We start from the raw sequence: 21698 nt of genomic DNA, 5'->3' as shown, positions 1-21698 counted from the left end.
CCGGCGGCAAATGTCCGAATTACCATGGTTCCGAGGGGCTCACATCCCTCAAAAGTACCCAGTACTTATTTTCTATTCGGCCTGATCAGTTTGGCACCACCCCCGTCTCTCTAGGACATGGAAGTCTTGTTGTCAAAAACCAGGTTTCTGATTTCGCGCCGGTACCTGTCTGGTCGACCCACCCCCGAGTGTGTCATTGACGATCAGGCCAATTTATCGATATAATCCCGGAACCGCACAGGGTGTATGTCCGCCCCGAAATTGGGGGTAAAATTCGGTTAAACACAAAACGTGAATAAATCAGAAAGTACACATCCAATCTGGATGGGGGTTTTTTAAAACGAAAGGGCACATATAGACGAGCATTTACATTTAATTAAAACCGTTTTTGTATAAAACATTTTAATAGAAAATCGTGTTTTAAGTTTTGGGAAAAAAGTGAATGTTACAGGAAACATAGGTGCCTATGGATGCGAAATGTTTTTGATATGCTGCAATTGTTGCCCATCACGAGAGAGGGTATGAGACGAAATTTGGGACCTCTAGCCCTTCGGGAAGTATTTTTAATCATTTTTTGAAAATTACAGAAATTGGTCGGGAAAATGGCAGAGTCCACACTTTTCAAAGCCGTGCACCTGGTGATTGAAAACGTGCATCTGGTAACCCAAAAATTCAAATATGGTTCTAAATACACTTGCAGGTGTTCCAGACATCCATGCCCGCTATGGGAGCACCCTACTACGGCCCTCTATCAATGGGGGCCCGTCCTGAGTGCTTTATTTACTGTTTAAAATTTCACGATGGATACTGATTGCTATACAAGCGGTAACCCAAAAACACAAATATGGTCATAAATGCATTTAACGGTCATTCTGATTTTAATGCCCGCTATAGGAGCACCCTACTACGGCCCTCTTTCACTCAGGGCCGTCCTGGGTGCTTTATGGACTGTTTGACAAGTGCTGGAGGAGGAAATAGAGCCGTGCACCTGGTGATTGAAACCGTGCATCTGGTAACCCAAAAACACAAATATGGTCATAAATGCATTTAACGGTCATTCTGATTTTAATGCCCGCTATAGGAGCACCCTACTACGGCCCTCTTTCACTCAGGGCCGTCCTGGGTGCTTTATGGACTGTTTGACAAGTGCTGGAGGAGGAAATAGAGCCGTGCACCTGGTGATTGAAACCGTGCACCTGGTGATTGAAAACGTGCATCTGGTAACCCAAAAATTCAAATATGGTCCTAAATGCATTTAAGGGTCATTCTGATATTAATGCCCGCTATGGAAACACCCTACTACGGCCCTCTCTCTGTCGGGGGCGACCTGAGTGCATTATGGACACTTTGAAATTTCACGATGGATACTGATTGCTATACAAGCGGTAACCCAAAAACACAAATATGGTCATAAATGCATTTAACGGTCATTCTGATTTTAATGCCCGCTATAGGAGCACCCTACTACGGCCCTCTTTCACTCAGGGCCGTCCTGGGTGCTTTATGGACTGTTTGACAAGTGCTGGAGGAGGAAATAGAGCCGTGCACCTGGTGATTGAAACCGTGCATCTGGTAACCCAAAAACACAAATATGGTCATAAATGCATTTAACGGTCATTCTGATTTTAATGCCCGCTATAGGAGCACCCTACTACGGCCCTCTTTCACTCAGGGCCGTCCTGGGTGCTTTATGGACTGTTTGACAAGTGCTGGAGGAGGAAATAGAGCCGTGCACCTGGTGATTGAAACCGTGCACCTGGTGATTGAAAACGTGCATCTGGTAACCCAAAAATTCAAATATGGTCCTAAATGCATTTAAGGGTCATTCTGATATTAATGCCCGCTATGGAAACACCCTACTACGGCCCTCTCTCTGTCGGGGGCGACCTGAGTGCATTATGGACACTTTGAAATTTCACGATGGATACTGATTGCTATACAAGCGGTAACCCAAAAACACAAATATGGTCATAAATGCATTTAACGGTCATTCTGATTTTAATGCCCGCTATAGGAGCACCCTACTACGGCCCTCTTTCACTCAGGGCCGTCCTGGGTGCTTTATGGACTGTTTGACAAGTGCTGGAGGAGGAAATAGAGCCGTGCACCTGGTGATTGAAACCGTGCATCTGGTAACCCAAAAACACAAATATGGTCATAAATGCATTTAACGGTCATTCTGATTTTAATGCCCGCTATAGGAGCACCCTACTACGGCCCTCTTTCACTCAGGGCCGTCCTGGGTGCTTTATGGACTGTTTGACAAGTGCTGGAGGAGGAAATAGAGCCGTGCACCTGGTGATTGAAACCGTGCACCTGGTGATTGAAAACGTGCATCTGGTAACCCAAAAATTCAAATATGGTCCTAAATGCATTTAAGGGTCATTCTGATATTAATGCCCGCTATGGAAACACCCTACTACGGCCCTCTCTCTGTCGGGGGCGACCTGAGTGCATTATGGACACTTTGAAATTTCACGATGGATACTGATTGCTATACAAGCGGTAACCCAAAAACACAAATATGGTCATAAATGCATTTAACGGTCATTCTGATTTTAATGCCCGCTATAGGAGCACCCTACTACGGCCCTCTTTCACTCAGGGCCGTCCTGGGTGCTTTATGGACTGTTTGACAAGTGCTGGAGGAGGAAATAGAGCCGTGCACCTGGTGATTGAAACCGTGCATCTGGTAACCCAAAAACACAAATATGGTCATAAATGCATTTAACGGTCATTCTGATTTTAATGCCCGCTATAGGAGCACCCTACTACGGCCCTCTTTCACTCAGGGCCGTCCTGGGTGCTTTATGGACTGTTTGACAAGTGCTGGAGGAGGAAATAGAGCCGTGCACCTGGTGATTGAAACCGTGCACCTGGTGATTGAAAACGTGCATCTGGTAACCCAAAAATTCAAATATGGTCCTAAATGCATTTAAGGGTCATTCTGATATTAATGCCCGCTATGGAAACACCCTACTACGGCCCTCTCTCTGTCGGGGGCGACCTGAGTGCATTATGGACACTTTGAAATTTCACGATGGATACTGATTGCTATACAAGCGGTAACCCAAAAACACAAATATGGTCATAAATGCATTTAACGGTCATTCTGATTTTAATGCCCGCTATAGGAGCACCCTACTACGGCCCTCTTTCACTCAGGGCCGTCCTGGGTGCTTTATGGACTGTTTGACAAGTGCTGGAGGAGGAAATAGAGCCGTGCACCTGGTGATTGAAACCGTGCATCTGGTAACCCAAAAACACAAATATGGTCATAAATGCATTTAACGGTCATTCTGATTTTAATGCCCGCTATAGGAGCACCCTACTACGGCCCTCTTTCACTCAGGGCCGTCCTGGGTGCTTTATGGACTGTTTGACAAGTGCTGGAGGAGGAAATAGAGCCGTGCACCTGGTGATTGAAACCGTGCACCTGGTGATTGAAAACGTGCATCTGGTAACCCAAAAATTCAAATATGGTCCTAAATGCATTTAAGGGTCATTCTGATATTAATGCCCGCTATGGAAACACCCTACTACGGCCCTCTCTCTGTCGGGGGCGACCTGAGTGCATTATGGACACTTTGAAATTTCACGATGGATACTGATTGCTATACAAGCGGTAACCCAAAAACACAAATATGGTCATAAATGCATTTAACGGTCATTCTGATTTTAATGCCCGCTATAGGAGCACCCTACTACGGCCCTCTTTCACTCAGGGCCGTCCTGGGTGCTTTATGGACTGTTTGACAAGTGCTGGAGGAGGAAATAGAGCCGTGCACCTGGTGATTGAAACCGTGCATCTGGTAACCCAAAAACACAAATATGGTCATAAATGCATTTAACGGTCATTCTGATTTTAATGCCCGCTATAGGAGCACCCTACTACGGCCCTCTTTCACTCAGGGCCGTCCTGGGTGCTTTATGGACTGTTTGACAAGTGCTGGAGGAGGAAATAGAGCCGTGCACCTGGTGATTGAAACCGTGCATCTGGTAACCCAAAAACACAAATATGGTCATAAATGCATTTAACGGTCATTCTGATTTTAATGCCCGCTATAGGAGCACCCTACTACGGCCCTCTTTCACTCAGGGCCGTCCTGGGTGCTTTATGGACTGTTTGACAAGTGCTGGAGGAGGAAATAGAGCCGTGCACCTGGTGATTGAAACCGTGCACCTGGTGATTGAAAACGTGCATCTGGTAACCCAAAAATTCAAATATGGTCCTAAATGCATTTAAGGGTCATTCTGATATTAATGCCCGCTATGGAAACACCCTACTACGGCCCTCTCTCTGTCGGGGGCGACCTGAGTGCATTATGGACACTTTGAAATTTCACGATGGATACTGATTGCTATACAAGCGGTAACCCAAAAACACAAATATGGTCATAAATGCATTTAACGGTCATTCTGATTTTAATGCCCGCTATAGGAGCACCCTACTACGGCCCTCTTTCACTCAGGGCCGTCCTGGGTGCTTTATGGACTGTTTGACAAGTGCTGGAGGAGGAAATAGAGCCGTGCACCTGGTGATTGAAACCGTGCATCTGGTAACCCAAAAACACAAATATGGTCATAAATGCATTTAACGGTCATTCTGATTTTAATGCCCGCTATAGGAGCACCCTACTACGGCCCTCTTTCACTCAGGGCCGTCCTGGGTGCTTTATGGACTGTTTGACAAGTGCTGGAGGAGGAAATAGAGCCGTGCACCTGGTGATTGAAACCGTGCACCTGGTGATTGAAAACGTGCATCTGGTAACCCAAAAATTCAAATATGGTCCTAAATGCATTTAAGGGTCATTCTGATATTAATGCCCGCTATGGAAACACCCTACTACGGCCCTCTCTCTGTCGGGGGCGACCTGAGTGCATTATGGACACTTTGAAATTTCACGATGGATACTGATTGCTATACAAGCGGTAACCCAAAAACACAAATATGGTCATAAATGCATTTAACGGTCATTCTGATTTTAATGCCCGCTATAGGAGCACCCTACTACGGCCCTCTTTCACTCAGGGCCGTCCTGGGTGCTTTATGGACTGTTTGACAAGTGCTGGAGGAGGAAATAGAGCCGTGCACCTGGTGATTGAAACCGTGCATCTGGTAACCCAAAAACACAAATATGGTCATAAATGCATTTAACGGTCATTCTGATTTTAATGCCCGCTATAGGAGCACCCTACTACGGCCCTCTTTCACTCAGGGCCGTCCTGGGTGCTTTATGGACTGTTTGACAAGTGCTGGAGGAGGAAATAGAGCCGTGCACCTGGTGATTGAAACCGTGCACCTGGTGATTGAAAACGTGCATCTGGTAACCCAAAAATTCAAATATGGTCCTAAATGCATTTAAGGGTCATTCTGATATTAATGCCCGCTATGGAAACACCCTACTACGGCCCTCTCTCTGTCGGGGGCGACCTGAGTGCATTATGGACACTTTGAAATTTCACGATGGATACTGATTGCTATACAAGCGGTAACCCAAAAACACAAATATGGTCATAAATGCATTTAACGGTCATTCTGATTTTAATGCCCGCTATAGGAGCACCCTACTACGGCCCTCTTTCACTCAGGGCCGTCCTGGGTGCTTTATGGACTGTTTGACAAGTGCTGGAGGAGGAAATAGAGCCGTGCACCTGGTGATTGAAACCGTGCACCTGGTGATTGAAAACGTGCATCTGGTAACCCAAAATTCAAATATGGTCCTAAATGCATTTAAGGGTCATTCTGATATTAATGCCCGCTATGGAAACACCCTACTACGGCCCTCTCTCTGTCGGGGGCGACCTGAGTGCATTATGGACACTTTGAAATTTCACGATGGATACTGATTGCTATACAAGCGGTAACCCAAAAACACAAATATGGTCATAAATGCATTTAACGGTCATTCTGATTTTAATGCCCGCTATAGGAGCACCCTACTACGGCCCTCTTTCACTCAGGGCCGTCCTGGGTGCTTTATGGACTGTTTGACAAGTGCTGGAGGAGGAAATAGAGCCGTGCACCTGGTGATTGAAACCGTGCATCTGGTAACCCAAAAACACAAATATGGTCATAAATGCATTTAACGGTCATTCTGATTTTAATGCCCGCTATAGGAGCACCCTACTACGGCCCTCTTTCACTCAGGGCCGTCCTGGGTGCTTTATGGACTGTTTGACAAGTGCTGGAGGAGGAAATAGAGCCGTGCACCTGGTGATTGAAACCGTGCACCTGGTGATTGAAAACGTGCATCTGGTAACCCAAAAATTCAAATATGGTCCTAAATGCATTTAAGGGTCATTCTGATATTAATGCCCGCTATGGAAACACCCTACTACGGCCCTCTCTCTGTCGGGGGCGACCTGAGTGCATTATGGACACTTTGAAATTTCACGATGGATACTGATTGCTATACAAGCGGTAACCCAAAAACACAAATATGGTCATAAATGCATTTAACGGTCATTCTGATTTTAATGCCCGCTATAGGAGCACCCTACTACGGCCCTCTTTCACTCAGGGCCGTCCTGGGTGCTTTATGGACTGTTTGACAAGTGCTGGAGGAGGAAATAGAGCCGTGCACCTGGTGATTGAAACCGTGCATCTGGTAACCCAAAAACACAAATATGGTCATAAATGCATTTAACGGTCATTCTGATTTTAATGCCCGCTATAGGAGCACCCTACTACGGCCCTCTTTCACTCAGGGCCGTCCTGGGTGCTTTATGGACTGTTTGACAAGTGCTGGAGGAGGAAATAGAGCCGTGCACCTGGTGATTGAAACCGTGCACCTGGTGATTGAAAACGTGCATCTGGTAACCCAAAAATTCAAATATGGTCCTAAATGCATTTAAGGGTCATTCTGATATTAATGCCCGCTATGGAAACACCCTACTACGGCCCTCTCTCTGTCGGGGGCGACCTGAGTGCATTATGGACACTTTGAAATTTCACGATGGATACTGATTGCTATACAAGCGGTAACCCAAAAACACAAATATGGTCATAAATGCATTTAACGGTCATTCTGATTTTAATGCCCGCTATAGGAGCACCCTACTACGGCCCTCTTTCACTCAGGGCCGTCCTGGGTGCTTTATGGACTGTTTGACAAGTGCTGGAGGAGGAAATAGAGCCGTGCACCTGGTGATTGAAACCGTGCATCTGGTAACCCAAAAACACAAATATGGTCATAAATGCATTTAACGGTCATTCTGATTTTAATGCCCGCTATAGGAGCACCCTACTACGGCCCTCTTTCACTCAGGGCCGTCCTGGGTGCTTTATGGACTGTTTGACAAGTGCTGGAGGAGGAAATAGAGCCGTGCACCTGGTGATTGAAACCGTGCACCTGGTGATTGAAAACGTGCATCTGGTAACCCAAAAATTCAAATATGGTCCTAAATGCATTTAAGGGTCATTCTGATATTAATGCCCGCTATGGAAACACCCTACTACGGCCCTCTCTCTGTCGGGGGCGACCTGAGTGCATTATGGACACTTTGAAATTTCACGATGGATACTGATTGCTATACAAGCGGTAACCCAAAAACACAAATATGGTCATAAATGCATTTAACGGTCATTCTGATTTTAATGCCCGCTATAGGAGCACCCTACTACGGCCCTCTTTCACTCAGGGCCGTCCTGGGTGCTTTATGGACTGTTTGACAAGTGCTGGAGGAGGAAATAGAGCCGTGCACCTGGTGATTGAAACCGTGCATCTGGTAACCCAAAAACACAAATATGGTCATAAATGCATTTAACGGTCATTCTGATTTTAATGCCCGCTATAGGAGCACCCTACTACGGCCCTCTTTCACTCAGGGCCGTCCTGGGTGCTTTATGGACTGTTTGACAAGTGCTGGAGGAGGAAATAGAGCCGTGCACCTGGTGATTGAAACCGTGCACCTGGTGATTGAAAACGTGCATCTGGTAACCCAAAAATTCAAATATGGTCCTAAATGCATTTAAGGGTCATTCTGATATTAATGCCCGCTATGGAAACACCCTACTACGGCCCTCTCTCTGTCGGGGGCGACCTGAGTGCATTATGGACACTTTGAAATTTCACGATGGATACTGATTGCTATACAAGCGGTAACCCAAAAACACAAATATGGTCATAAATGCATTTAACGGTCATTCTGATTTTAATGCCCGCTATAGGAGCACCCTACTACGGCCCTCTTTCACTCAGGGCCGTCCTGGGTGCTTTATGGACTGTTTGACAAGTGCTGGAGGAGGAAATAGAGCCGTGCACCTGGTGATTGAAACCGTGCATCTGGTAACCCAAAAACACAAATATGGTCATAAATGCATTTAACGGTCATTCTGATTTTAATGCCCGCTATAGGAGCACCCTACTACGGCCCTCTTTCACTCAGGGCCGTCCTGGGTGCTTTATGGACTGTTTGACAAGTGCTGGAGGAGGAAATAGAGCCGTGCACCTGGTGATTGAAACCGTGCACCTGGTGATTGAAAACGTGCATCTGGTAACCCAAAAATTCAAATATGGTCCTAAATGCATTTAAGGGTCATTCTGATATTAATGCCCGCTATGGAAACACCCTACTACGGCCCTCTCTCTGTCGGGGGCGACCTGAGTGCATTATGGACACTTTGAAATTTCACGATGGATACTGATTGCTATACAAGCGGTAACCCAAAAACACAAATATGGTCATAAATGCATTTAACGGTCATTCTGATTTTAATGCCCGCTATAGGAGCACCCTACTACGGCCCTCTTTCACTCAGGGCCGTCCTGGGTGCTTTATGGACTGTTTGACAAGTGCTGGAGGAGGAAATAGAGCCGTGCACCTGGTGATTGAAACCGTGCATCTGGTAACCCAAAAACACAAATATGGTCATAAATGCATTAACGGTCATTCTGATTTTAATGCCCGCTATAGGAGCACCCTACTACGGCCCTCTTTCACTCAGGGCCGTCCTGGGTGCTTTATGGACTGTTTGACAAGTGCTGGAGGAGGAAATAGAGCCGTGCACCTGGTGATTGAAACCGTGCACCTGGTGATTGAAAACGTGCATCTGGTAACCCAAAAATTCAAATATGGTCCTAAATGCATTTAAGGGTCATTCTGATATTAATGCCCGCTATGGAAACACCCTACTACGGCCCTCTCTCTGTCGGGGGCGACCTGAGTGCATTATGGACACTTTGAAATTTCACGATGGATACTGATTGCTATACAAGCGGTAACCCAAAAACACAAATATGGTCATAAATGCATTTAACGGTCATTCTGATTTTAATGCCCGCTATAGGAGCACCCTACTACGGCCCTCTTTCACTCAGGGCCGTCCTGGGTGCTTTATGGACTGTTTGACAAGTGCTGGAGGAGGAAATAGAGCCGTGCACCTGGTGATTGAAACCGTGCATCTGGTAACCCAAAAACACAAATATGGTCATAAATGCATTTAACGGTCATTCTGATTTTAATGCCCGCTATAGGAGCACCCTACTACGGCCCTCTTTCACTCAGGGCCGTCCTGGGTGCTTTATGGACTGTTTGACAAGTGCTGGAGGAGGAAATAGAGCCGTGCACCTGGTGATTGAAACCGTGCACCTGGTGATTGAAAACGTGCATCTGGTAACCCAAAAATTCAAATATGGTCCTAAATGCATTTAAGGGTCATTCTGATATTAATGCCCGCTATGGAAACACCCTACTACGGCCCTCTCTCTGTCGGGGGCGACCTGAGTGCATTATGGACACTTTGAAATTTCACGATGGATACTGATTGCTATACAAGCGGTAACCAAAAACACAAATATGGTCATAAATGCATTTAACGGTCATTCTGATTTTAATGCCCGCTATAGGAGCACCCTACTACGGCCCTCTTTCACTCAGGGCCGTCCTGGGTGCTTTATGGACTGTTTGACAAGTGCTGGAGGAGGAAATAGAGCCGTGCACCTGGTGATTGAAACCGTGCATCTGGTAACCCAAAAACACAAATATGGTCATAAATGCATTTAACGGTCATTCTGATTTTAATGCCCGCTATAGGAGCACCCTACTACGGCCCTCTTTCACTCAGGGCCGTCCTGGGTGCTTTATGGACTGTTTGACAAGTGCTGGAGGAGGAAATAGAGCGTGCACCTGGTGATTGAAACCGTGCACCTGGTGATTGAAAACGTGCATCTGGTAACCCAAAAATTCAAATATGGTCCTAAATGCATTTAAGGGTCATTCTGATATTAATGCCCGCTATGGAAACACCCTACTACGGCCCTCTCTCTGTCGGGGCGACCTGAGTGCATTATGGACACTTTGAAATTTCACGATGGATACTGATTGCTATACAAGCGGTAACCCAAAAACACAAATATGGTCATAATGCATTTAACGGTCATTCTGATTTTAATGCCCGCTATAGGAGCAACCCTACTACGGCCCTCTTTCACTCAGGCCGTCCTGGGTGCTTTATGGACTGTTTGACAAGTGCTGGAGGAGGAAATAGAGCCGTGCACCTGGTGATTGAAACCGTGCATCTGGTAACCCAAAAACACAAATATGGTCATAAATGCATTAACGGTCATTCTGATTTTAATGCCCGCTATAGGAGCACCCTACTACGGCCCTCTTTCACTCAGGGCCGTCCTGGGTGCTTTATGGACTGTTTGACAAGTGCTGGAGGAGGAAATAGAGCCGTGCACCTGGTGATTGAAACCGTGCACCTGGGATTGAAAACGTGCCATCTGGTAACCCAAAAATTCAAATATGGTCCTAAATGCATTTAAGGGTCATTCTGATATTAATGCCCGCTATGGAAACACCCTACTACGGCCCTCTCTCTGTCGGGGGCGACCTGAGTGCATTATGGACACTTTGAAATTTCACGATGGATACTGATTGCTATACAAGCGGTAACCCAAAAACACAAATATGGTCATAAATGCATTTAAACGGTCATTCTGATTTTAATGCCCGCTATAGGAGCACCCTACTACGGCCCTCTTTCACTCAGGGCCGTCCTGGGTGCTTTATGGACTGTTTGACAAGTGCTGGAGGAGGAAATAGAGCCGTGCACCTGGTGATTGAAACCGTGCATCTGGTAACCCAAAAACACAAATATGGTCATAAATGCATTTAACGGTCATTCTGATTTTAATGCCCGCTATAGGGAGCACCCTACTACGGCCCTCTTTCACTCAGGGCCGTCCTGGGTGCTTTATGGACTGTTTGACAAGTGCTGGAGGAGGAAATAGAGCCGTGCACCTGGTGATTGAAAACCGTGCATCTGGTAACCCAAAAACACAAATATGGTCATAAATGCATTTAACGGTCATTCTGATTTTAATGCCCGCTATAGGAGCACCCTACTACGGCCCTCTTTCACTCAGGGCCGTCCTGGGTGCTTTATGGACTGTTTGACAAGTGCTGGAGGAGGAAATAGAGCCGTGCACCTGGTGATTGAAACCGTGCACCTGGTGATTGAAAACGTGCATCTGGTAACCCAAAAATTCAAATATGGTCCTAAATGCATTTAAGGGTCATTCTGATATTAATGCCCGCTATGGAAACACCCTACTACGGCCCTCTCTCTGTCGGGGCGACCTGAGTGCATTATGGACACTTTGAAAATTTCACGATGGATACTGATTGCTATACAGCGGTAACCCAAAACACAAATATGGTCATAAATGCATTTAACTGTCATTCTGATTTTAATGCCCGCTATAGGAGCACCCTACTACGGGCCCTCTTTCACTCAGGGCCGTCCTGGGTGCTTTATGGACTGTTTGACAAGTGCTGGAGGAGGAAATAGAGCCGTGCACCTGTGATTGAAACCGTGCATCTGGTAACCCAAAACACAAATATGGTCATAAATGCATTTAACGGTCATTCTGATTTTAATGCCCGCTATAGGAGCACCCTACTACGGCCCTCTTTCACTCAGGGCCGTCCTGGGTGCTTTATGGACTGTTTGACAAGTGCTGGAGGAGGAAATAGAAGCCGTGCACCTGGTGATTGAAACCGTGCACCTGGTGATTGAAAACGTGCATCTGGTAACCCAAAAATTCAAATATGGTCCTAAATGCATTTAAGGGTCATTCTGATATTAATGCCCGCTATGGAAACACCCTACTACGGCCCTCTCTCTGTCGGGGGCGACCTGAGTGCATTATGGACACTTTGAAATTTCACGATGGATACTGATTGCTATACAAGCGGTAACCCAAAAACACAAATATGGTCATAAATGCATTTAACGGTCATTCTGATTTTAATGCCCGCTATAGGAGCACCCTACTACGGCCCTCTTTCACTCAGGGCCGTCCTGGGTGCTTTATGGACTGTTTGACAAGTGCTGGAGGAGGAAATAGAGCCGTGCACCTGGTGATTGAAACCGTGCATCTGGTAACCCAAAACACAAATATGGTCATAAATGCATTTAACGGTCATTCTGATTTTAATGCCCGCTATAGGAGCACCCTACTACGGCCCTCTTTCACTCAGGGCCGTCCTGGGTGCTTTATGGACTGTTTGACAAGTGCTGGAGGAGGAAATAGAGCCGTGCACCTGGTGATTGAAACCGTGCACCTGGTGATTGAAAACGTGCATCTGGTAACCCAAAAATTCAAATATGGTCCTAAATGCATTTAAGGGTCATTCTGATATTAATGCCCGCTATGGAAACACCCTACTACGGCCCTCTCTCTGTCGGGGGCGACCTGAGTGCATTATGGACACTTTGAAATTTCACGATGGATACTGATTGCTATACAAGCGGTAACCCAAAAACACAAATATGGTCATAAATGCATTTAACGGTCATTCTGATTTTAATGCCCGCTATAGGAGCACCCTACTACGGCCCTCTTTCACTCAGGGCCGTCCTGGGTGCTTTATGGACTGTTTGACAAGTGCTGGAGGAGGAAATAGAGCCGTGCACCTGGTGATTGAAACCGTGCATCTGGTAACCCAAAAACACAAATATGGTCATAAATGCATTTAACGGTCATTCTGATTTTAATGCCCGCTATAGGAGCACCCTACTACGGCCCTCTTTCACTCAGGGCCGTCCTGGGTGCTTTATGGACTGTTTGACAAGTGCTGGAGGAGGAAATAGAGCCGTGCACCTGGTGATTGAAACCGTGCACCTGGTGATTGAAAACGTGCATCTGGTAACCCAAAAATTCAAATATGGTCCTAAATGCATTTAAGGGTCATTCTGATATTAATGCCCGCTATGGAAACACCCTACTACGGCCCTCTCTCTGTCGGGGGCGACCTGAGTGCATTATGGACACTTTGAAATTTCACGATGGATACTGATTGCTATACAAGCGGTAACCCAAAAACACAAATATGGTCATAAATGCATTTAACGGTCATTCTGATTTTAATGCCCGCTATAGGAGCACCCTACTACGGCCCTCTTTCACTCAGGGCCGTCCTGGGTGCTTTATGGACTGTTTGACAAGTGCTGGAGGAGGAAATAGAGCCGTGCACCTGGTGATTGAAACCGTGCACCTGGTGATTGAAAACGTGCATCTGGTAACCCAAAAATTCAAATATGGTCCTAAATGCATTTAAGGGTCATTCTGATATTAATGCCCGCTATGGAAACACCCTACTACGGCCCTCTCTCTGTCGGGGGCGACCTGAGTGCATTATGGACACTTTGAAATTTCACGATGGATACTGATTGCTATACAAGCGGTAACCCAAAAACACAAATATGGTCATAAATGCATTTAACGGTCATTCTGATTTTAATGCCCGCTATAGGAGCACCCTACTACGGCCCTCTTTCACTCAGGGCCGTCCTGGGTGCTTTATGGACTGTTTGACAAGTGCTGGAGGAGGAAATAGAGCCGTGCACCTGGTGATTGAAACCGTGCATCTGGTAACCCAAAAACACAAATATGGTCATAAATGCATTTAACGGTCATTCTGATTTTAATGCCCGCTATAGGAGCACCCTACTACGGCCCTCTTTCACTCAGGGCCGTCCTGGGTGCTTTATGGACTGTTTGACAAGTGCTGGAGGAGGAAATAGAGCCGTGCACCTGGTGATTGAAACCGTGCATCTGGTAACCCAAAAACACAAATATGGTCATAAATGCATTTAACGGTCATTCTGATTTTAATGCCCGCTATAGGAGCACCCTACTACGGCCCTCTTTCACTCAGGGCCGTCCTGGGTGCTTTATGGACTGTTTGACAAGTGCTGGAGGAGGAAATAGAGCCGTGCACCTGGTGATTGAAACCGTGCACCTGGTGATTGAAAACGTGCATCTGGTAACCCAAAAATTCAAATATGGTCCTAAATGCATTTAAGGGTCATTCTGATATTAATGCCCGCTATGGAAACACCCTACTACGGCCCTCTCTCTGTCGGGGGCGACCTGAGTGCATTATGGACACTTTGAAATTTCACGATGGATACTGATTGCTATACAAGCGGTAACCCAAAAACACAAATATGGTCATAAATGCATTTAACGGTCATTCTGATTTTAATGCCCGCTATAGGAGCACCCTACTACGGCCCTCTTTCACTCAGGGCCGTCCTGGGTGCTTTATGGACTGTTTGACAAGTGCTGGAGGAGGAAATAGAGCCGTGCACCTGGTGATTGAAACCGTGCATCTGGTAACCCAAAAACACAAATATGGTCATAAATGCATTTAACGGTCATTCTGATTTTAATGCCCGCTATAGGAGCACCCTACTACGGCCCTCTTTCACTCAGGGCCGTCCTGGGTGCTTTATGGACTGTTTGACAAGTGCTGGAGGAGGAAATAGAGCCGTGCACCTGGTGATTGAAACCGTGCATCTGGTAACCCAAAAACACAAATATGGTCATAAATGCATTTAACGGTCATTCTGATTTTAATGCCCGCTATAGGAGCACCCTACTACGGCCCTCTTTCACTCAGGGCCGTCCTGGGTGCTTTATGGACTGTTTGACAAGTGCTGGAGGAGGAAATAGAGCCGTGCACCTGGTGATTGAAACCGTGCATCTGGTAACCCAAAAACACAAATATGGTCATAAATGCATTTAACGGTCATTCTGATTTTAATGCCCGCTATAGGAGCACCCTACTACGGCCCTCTTTCACTCAGGGCCGTCCTGGGTGCTTTATGGACTGTTTGACAAGTGCTGGAGGAGGAAATAGAGCCGTGCACCTGGTGATTGAAACCGTGCATCTGGTAACCCAAAAACACAAATATGGTCATAAATGCATTTAACGGTCATTCTGATTTTAATGCCCGCTATAGGAGCACCCTACTACGGCCCTCTTTCACTCAGGGCCGTCCTGGGTGCTTTATGGACTGTTTGACAAGTGCTGGAGGAGGAAATAGAGCCGTGCACCTGGTGATTGAAACCGTGCACCTGGTGATTGAAAACGTGCATCTGGTAACCCAAAAATTCAAATATGGTCCTAAATGCATTTAAGGGTCATTCTGATATTAATGCCCGCTATGGAAACACCCTACTACGGCCCTCTCTCTGTCGGGGGCGACCTGAGTGCATTATGGACACTTTGAAATTTCACGATGGATACTGATTGCTATACAAGCGGTAACCCAAAAACACAAATATGGTCATAAATGCATTTAACGGTCATTCTGATTTTAATGCCCGCTATAGGAGCACCCTACTACGGCCCTCTTTCACTCAGGGCCGTCCTGGGTGCTTTATGGACTGTTTGACAAGTGCTGGAGGAGGAAATAGAGCCGTGCACCTGGTGATTGAAACCGTGCACCTGGTGATTGAAAACGTGCATCTGGTAACCCAAAAATTCAAATATGGTCCTAAATGCATTTAAGGGTCATTCTGATATTAATGCCCGCTATGGAAACACCCTACTACGGCCCTCTCTCTGTCGGGGGCGACCTGAGTGCATTATGGACACTTTGAAATTTCACGATGGATACTGATTGCTATACAAGCGGTAACCCAAAAACACAAATATGGTCATAAATGCATTTAACGGTCATTCTGATTTTAATGCCCGCTATAGGAGCACCCTACTACGGCCCTCTTTCACTCAGGGCCGTCCTGGGTGCTTTATGGACTGTTTGACAAGTGCTGGAGGAGGAAATAGAGCCGTGCACCTGGTGATTGAAACCGTGCATCTGGTAACCCAAAAACACAAATATGGTCATAAATGCATTTAACGGTCATTCTGATTTTAATGCCCGCTATAGGAGCACCCTACTACGGCCCTCTTTCACTCAGGGCCGTCCTGGGTGCTTTATGGACTGTTTGACAAGTGCTGGAGGAGGAAATAGAGCCGTGCACCTGGTGATTGAAACCGTGCACCTGGTGATTGAAAACGTGCATCTGGTAACCCAAAAATTCAAATATGGTCCTAAATGCATTTAAGGGTCATTCTGATATTAATGCCCGCTATGGAAACACCCTACTACGGCCCTCTCTCTGTCGGGGGCGACCTGAGTGCATTATGGACACTTTGAAATTTCACGATGGATACTGATTGCTATACAAGCGGTAACCCAAAAACACAAATATGGTCATAAATGCATTTAACGGTCATTCTGATTTTAATGCCCGCTATAGGAGCACCCTACTACGGCCCTCTTTCACTCAGGGCCGTCCTGGGTGCTTTATGGACTGTTTGACAAGTGCTGGAGGAGGAAATAGAGCCGTGCACCTGGTGATTGAAACCGTGCATCTGGTAACCCAAAAACACAAATATGGTCATAAATGCATTTAACGGTCATTCTGATTTTAATGCCCGCTATAGGAGCACCCTACTACGGCCCTCTTTCACTCAGGGCCGTCCTGGGTGCTTTATGGACTGTTTGACAAGTGCTGGAGGAGGAAATAGAGCCGTGCACCTGGTGATTGAAACCGTGCACCTGGTGATTGAAAACGTGCATCTGGTAACCCAAAAATTCAAATATGGTCCTAAATGCATTTAAGGGTCATTCTGATATTAATGCCCGCTATGGAAACACCCTACTACGGCCCTCTCTCTGTCGGGGGCGACCTGAGTGCATTATGGACACTTTGAAATTTCACGATGGATACTGATTGCTATACAAGCGGTAACCCAAAAACACAAATATGGTCATAAATGCATTTAACGGTCATTCTGATTTTAATGCCCGCTATAGGAGCACCCTACTACGGCCCTCTTTCACTCAGGGCCGTCCTGGGTGCTTTATGGACTGTTTGACAAGTGCTGGAGGAGGAAATAGAGCCGTGCACCTGGTGATTGAAACCGTGCATCTGGTAACCCAAAAACACAAATATGGTCATAAATGCATTTAACGGTCATTCTGATTTTAATGCCCGCTATAGGAGCACCCTACTACGGCCCTCTTTCACTCAGGGCCGTCCTGGGTGCTTTATGGACTGTTTGACAAGTGCTGGAGGAGGAAATAGAGCCGTGCACCTGGTGATTGAAACCGTGCACCTGGTGATTGAAAACGTGCATCTGGTAACCCAAAAATTCAAATATGGTCCTAAATGCATTTAAGGGTCATTCTGATATTAATGCCCGCTATGGAAACACCCTACTACGGCCCTCTCTCTGTCGGGGGCGACCTGAGTGCATTATGGACACTTTGAAATTTCACGATGGATACTGATTGCTATACAAGCGGTAACCCAAAAACACAAATATGGTCATAAATGCATTTAACGGTCATTCTGATTTTAATGCCCGCTATAGGAGCACCCTACTACGGCCCTCTTTCACTCAGGGCCGTCCTGGGTGCTTTATGGACTGTTTGACAAGTGCTGGAGGAGGAAATAGAGCCGTGCACCTGGTGATTGAAACCGTGCATCTGGTAACCCAAAAACACAAATATGGTCATAAATGCATTTAACGGTCATTCTGATTTTAATGCCCGCTATAGGAGCACCCTACTACGGCCCTCTTTCACTCAGGGCCGTCCTGGGTGCTTTATGGACTGTTTGACAAGTGCTGGAGGAGGAAATAGAGCCGTGCACCTGGTGATTGAAACCGTGCACCTGGTGATTGAAAACGTGCATCTGGTAACCCAAAAATTCAAATATGGTCCTAAATGCATTTAAGGGTCATTCTGATATTAATGCCCGCTATGGAAACACCCTACTACGGCCCTCTCTCTGTCGGGGGCGACCTGAGTGCATTATGGACACTTTGAAATTTCACGATGGATACTGATTGCTATACAAGCGGTAACCAAAAACACAAATATGGTCATAAATGCATTTAACGGTCATTCTGATTTTAATGCCCGCTATAGGAGCACCCTACTACGGCCCTCTTTCACTCAGGGCCGTCCTGGGTGCTTTATGGACTGTTTGACAAGTGCTGGAGGAGGAAATAGAGCCGTGCACCTGGTGATTGAAACCGTGCATCTGGTAACCCAAAAACACAAATATGGTCATAAATGCATTTAACGGTCATTCTGATTTTAATGCCCGCTATAGGAGCACCCTACTACGGCCCTCTTTCACTCAGGGCCGTCCTGGGTGCTTTATGGACTGTTTGACAAGTGCTGGAGGAGGAAATAGAGCCGTGCACCTGGTGATTGAAACCGTGCACCTGGTGATTGAAAACGTGCATCTGGTAACCCAAAAATTCAAATATGGTCCTAAATGCATTTAAGGGTCATTCTGATATTAATGCCCGCTATGGAAACACCCTACTACGGCCCTCTCTCTGTCGGGGGCGACCTGAGTGCATTATGGACACTTTGAAATTTCACGATGGATACTGATTGCTATACAAGCGGTAACCCAAAAACACAAATATGGTCATAAATGCATTTAACGGTCATTCTGATTTTAATGCCCGCTATAGGAGCACCCTACTACGGCCCTCTTTCACTCAGGGCCGTCCTGGGTGCTTTATGGACTGTTTGACAAGTGCTGGAGGAGGAAATAGAGCCGTGCACCTGGTGATTGAAACCGTGCATCTGGTAACCCAAAAACACAAATATGGTCATAAATGCATTTAACGGTCATTCTGATTTTAATGCCCGCTATAGGAGCACCCTACTACGGCCCTCTTTCACTCAGGGCCGTCCTGGGTGCTTTATGGACTGTTTGACAAGTGCTGGAGGAGGAAATAGAGCCGTGCACCTGGTGATTGAAACCGTGCACCTGGTGATTGAAAACGTGCATCTGGTAACCCAAAAATTCAAATATGGTCCTAAATGCATTTAAGGGTCATTCTGATATTAATGCCCGCTATGGAAACACCCTACTACGGCCCTCTCTCTGTCGGGGGCGACCTGAGTGCATTATGGACACTTTGAAATTTCACGATGGATACTGATTGCTATACAAGCGGTAACCCAAAAACACAAATATGGTCATAAATGCATTTAACGGTCATTCTGATTTTAATGCCCGCTATAGGAGCACCCTACTACGGCCCTCTTTCACTCAGGGCCGTCCTGGGTGCTTTATGGACTGTTTGACAAGTGCTGGAGGAGGAAATAGAGCCGTGCACCTGGTGATTGAAACCGTGCATCTGGTAACCCAAAAACACAAATATGGTCATAAATGCATTTAACGGTCATTCTGATTTTAATGCCCGCTATAGGAGCACCCTACTACGGCCCTCTTTCACTCAGGGCCGTCCTGGGTGCTTTATGGACTGTTTGACAAGTGCTGGAGGAGGAAATAGAGCCGTGCACCTGGTGATTGAAACCGTGCACCTGGTGATTGAAAACGTGCATCTGGTAACCCAAAAATTCAAATATGGTCCTAAATGCATTTAAGGGTCATTCTGATATTAATGCCCGCTATGGAAACACCCTACTACGGCCCTCTCTCTGTCGGGGGCGACCTGAGTGCATTATGGACACTTTGAAATTTCACGATGGATACTGATTGCTATACAAGCGGTAACCCAAAAACACAAATATGGTCATAAATGCATTTAACGGTCATTCTGATTTTAATGCCCGCTATAGGAGCACCCTACTACGGCCCTCTTTCACTCAGGGCCGTCCTGGGTGCTTTATGGACTGTTTGACAAGTGCTGGAGGAGGAAATAGAGCCGTGCACCTGGTGATTGAAACCGTGCATCTGGTAACCCAAAAACACAAATATGGTCATAAATGCATTTAACGGTCATTCTGATTTTAATGCCCGCTATAGGAGCACCCTACTACGGCCCTCTTTCACTCAGGGCCGTCCTGGGTGCTTTATGGACTGTTTGACAAGTGCTGGAGGAGGAAATAGAGCCGTGCACCTGGTGATTGAAACCGTGCACCTGGTGATTGAAAACGTGCATCTGGTAACCCAAAAATTCAAATATGGTCCTAAATGCATTTAAGGGTCATTCTGATATTAATGCCCGCTATGGAAACACCCTACTACGGCCCTCTCTCTGTCGGGGGCGACCTGAGTGCATTATGGACACTTTGAAATTTCACGATGGATACTGATTGCTATACAAGCGGTAACCCAAAAACACAAATATGGTCATAAATGCATTTAACGGTCATTCTGATTTTAATGCCCGCTATAGGAGCACCCTACTACGGCCCTCTTTCACTCAGGGCCGTCCTGGGTGCTTTATGGACTGTTTGACAAGTGCTGGAGGAGGAAATAGAGCCGTGCACCTGGTGATTGAAACCGTGCATCTGGTAACCCAAAAACACAAATATGGTCATAAATGCATTTAACGGTCATTCTGATTTTAATGCCCGCTATAGGAGCACCCTACTACGGCCCTCTTTCACTCAGGGCCGTCCTGGGTGCTTTATGGACTGTTTGACAAGTGCTGGAGGAGGAAATAGAGCCGTGCACCTGGTGATTGAAACCGTGCACCTGGTGATTGAAAACGTGCATCTGGTAACCCAAAAATTCAAATATGGTCCTAAATGCATTTAAGGGTCATTCTGATATTAATGCCCGCTATGGAAACACCCTACTACGGCCCTCTCTCTGTCGGGGGCGACCTGAGTGCATTATGGACACTTTGAAATTTCACGATGGATACTGATTGCTATACAAGCGGTAACCCAAAAACACAAATATGGTCATAAATGCATTTAACGGTCATTCTGATTTTAATGCCCGCTATAGGAGCACCCTACTACGGCCCTCTTTCACTCAGGGCCGTCCTGGGTGCTTTATGGACTGTTTGACAAGTGCTGGAGGAGGAAATAGAGCCGTGCACCTGGTGATTGAAACCGTGCATCTGGTAACCCAAAAACACAAATATGGTCATAAATGCATTTAACGGTCATTCTGATTTTAATGCCCGCTATAGGAGCACCCTACTACGGCCCTCTTTCACTCAGGGCCGTCCTGGGTGCTTTATGGACTGTTTGACAAGTGCTGGAGGAGGAAATAGAGCCGTGCACCTGGTGATTGAAACCGTGCACCTGGTGATTGAAAACGTGCATCTGGTAACCCAAAAATTCAAATATGGTCCTAAATGCATTTAAGGGTCATTCTGATATTAATGCCCGCTATGGAAACACCCTACTACGGCCCTCTCTCTGTCGGGGGCGACCTGAGTGCATTATGGACACTTTGAAATTTCACGATGGATACTGATTGCTATACAAGCGGTAACCCAAAAACACAAATATGGTCATAAATGCATTTAACGGTCATTCTGATTTTAATGCCCGCTATAGGAGCACCCTACTACGGCCCTCTTTCACTCAGGGCCGTCCTGGGTGCTTTATGGACTGTTTGACAAGTGCTGGAGGAGGAAATAGAGCCGTG

This window comes from Oncorhynchus kisutch, unplaced genomic scaffold (assembly GCF_002021735.2).
Source record: "Oncorhynchus kisutch isolate 150728-3 unplaced genomic scaffold, Okis_V2 scaffold407, whole genome shotgun sequence".
NCBI lineage: Eukaryota > Metazoa > Chordata > Actinopteri > Salmoniformes > Salmonidae > Oncorhynchus > Oncorhynchus kisutch.
Note: the sequence above shows the minus strand (reverse complement) of the source record.